The sequence below is a fragment of the Heterocephalus glaber genome, unplaced genomic scaffold (assembly GCF_053883595.1).
Source record: "Heterocephalus glaber isolate CG9 unplaced genomic scaffold, H.glaber_assembly_v1.0 deba00000122, whole genome shotgun sequence".
In the NCBI taxonomy this organism is placed as follows: Eukaryota; Metazoa; Chordata; class Mammalia; order Rodentia; family Bathyergidae; genus Heterocephalus; species Heterocephalus glaber.
In genome coordinates, this window is record NW_028258138.1 from 51364468 (window position 1) to 51367355 (window position 2888).

Sequence of the window (2888 nt, forward strand, 5' to 3'; positions counted from 1 at the left end):
TACAGATTTGTGGAATATGTGTATGCAATCATTGCGACTCAATAATTACTCGGAGAGGGGAAACCTGTAAAAGATTGGGTATCATGTTATATAAATGGAATGTGAGACTTTATTTATTGCTATTTGGGGAGTAAAGAAAAGTTATCTGAAGATTTGTAATGTGTTTAATACAAGACAAAAAGTAGACTCATGCCAGGAATATAAAACATCTCCAAAATCATTAATATCACCATTTAATGTCGTTTGATAACCCCAGAATGCAATTGAATTACAGTAGATATTTATATATGTGAACTTTCTATACAATCATGAAATTAACATTGGTTTACTCCCTAAATGAGTTCAAGACCTGGGAAGAAGCAAGAAGTCCATATTTAATAGCTAACCAGGGTCAATTGGAGATCAAAAATTGCCTTAAAATACCATTCAGCAGGCAGAAGCAAATGCTCAATTTTCAAATATACTTTAAATTGGAAGATACACTTATCAGTAAAACTACAAGCACTTTGAATCATAATCATAAAACAATTTTTCTACTAATTATTTCTTCGTAGATATTTTCAAGCATTAGTGCTTATGTTCACATTTTTTAGGCTTCATTAATGAACACTTTTAGATGAGTATTAAAGTCTTCTGGGTGTAGGACTAAAAAACCCTCCAAATCCTTAAAAGAGATAGTTTTCATTTATACTTTAAATCATATTAATACTGTGTATTAAATGATTTTTGAAAATCATTAGTCTCCCTTTTCTCCGAGTTTGCAAGATGTTAATGTCAAATGAATCAGTTCAATCTTTCTCAGTATTTCTAAAAATTTACTTTGCACTTTTAAGATGAGATGAGATGCCTTTTTCTCAAACAGTATTATTTTTACAACTACTTATAGAAAACATGGTTATAGATTCTATTATTTATTATTCTATTATTGCTATTATTAATTGACTGATCAATATGTTTTTGAGAGGAAAGTATTTTCTTAATATTTTTATCCCTTGGGAGAGAAAATCACTTAAGCTGAACTTTATTTATTTATTTATTTATTTATTTACATTTTTTTAAATTAAATTCTTTTATTGGTGCATTGTAGGTATACAACACAATAACATTTCTCATTGGGAATTGTACCTTTACATAATGCATCTTGGTTCTTATTTTTTCCCCAATCCTAGCCCTCCCTTCACCCCCTCCACCCTTCTCTATTTACAAAGACTTTATTTCCATTTTTTCCATTTCTCATCATTTTTCCTTTCCCTTCTTTCCTTTCCCTTGTCCCTCCCACTACCCCTACCCCTTTGGACCTTTCCTTCCTATTTTACATTTTTGATTATTCATTCTAATCATTGGTACATTTTAGGTATACAATATAATGACATTCAACATTGGAAATTTGCACCTTTACATAGTCTCTCTTGGTTCTTATTTTTCACTCTTGCCCAGCCCTCCCTTGAACCCCTCCATTCTTCCCTATTTACAAAGATTTTGTTCCTATTTTTCCATTTACTTATAATCCCATTCCCTTCTATCCTTTCTTCTAGCCCTCCCAATTCCTTCCCCTTTGCCCCTTTTCTTCCTATTTCACATTACCTATTATACATTTAGTCCTTATTTACACTTTCAGTTTCTCACACCAGAGAAACTATTTGGAATTTATTCATGTGTGTCCTATTTATTTCACTTAAGAGTATTGCCTCAATGTGCATCCACTTAGCTATAAATGTCTCTAATTTCTCATTTTTTATGCCTGAGTAGTACTCCACTTTATAACAAAAACATTTTCTTTATCCAGTCTCCAGTTGATGGGCATTTGGGCTGTTTCCAAGTTTTAGCTATTACAAACTGTGTTGCTGTGAACACGGGCTCACATATATCACTGTGGTATGATTCTTTTAAATCTTTGGGGAAGATCCCCAACAGTGGAGTAGCAGGGTCAAATGGGACTTCCAGTCCTAGTTCTTTGAGGTATCGCCATACTGATTTCCACAGTGGTTGCACCAGTCTACACTCCCATCAGCAGTGGAGCAGGGTTCCTCTTTCCCCACAGCCCCGCAAGCATTTGTTATTGGTTGATTTCATGATAGCAGCCATTCTTTCTGGAGTGAAGTGGAATCTCAGCATTGTTTTCATTTGCATCTCTTGAATGACCAGTGATGTTGAACATTTTTTCATGTATTTCTTTGCTATTTCTACTTCTTTGTCTGAGAAATGTCTGTTCATTTCAGATGCCCATTTTTGGATCGGGTCTTTAAATTTGGGAGGTCTGATCTTTTTAAGTACTTTATAGATTCGAGATAGTAAACCTTTGTCTGAGGAAGAGCAGGTGAAGATTTTTTCCCACATTGTGGGTTGTCTCTTCACACTGCTGGTGGTTTCTCTTGCTGTGCAGAAGCCTTTCAATAAGAAGAGATCCCACTTGTTGATTGTTTGTGCTAGTTCACGGGCAACTGAGGTTTGGTTCATAAAATTTTTTCCTACACCAATGTCTTCAAGGGTTCTACCTAACCTCTGTTCCAACTTGTGCAGAGTTTCTATTTTCATATTTAGATCTTTAATCCATTTTGATTTTAGTTTAGTGCATGGTGAGAGATATAGGTCTAGTTTTAATCTTTGGCAAGTTGAAGCCCAATTTTTCCAGCAGGGTTTATTAAAGAGGCTATCTTTCCTCCAGTGAGGGTGTTTGGCTCCTTTATCGAAGATGAGATGACTGAGTGTGTCTGGCGTTGTTTCTGCATCTTCCAATCTGTTCTACTGGTCCTCAGGTCTGTTTCTTTGCCAGTATCATGCTGTTTTTTTCACAGTAGCTTTGTAGTATAGTTCCAGGTTGGGGATTGTGATACCCCCTGCCATGTCTCTGTTACCTAGAATTGCTTTTGCTATTCTGGGTCTCTAAT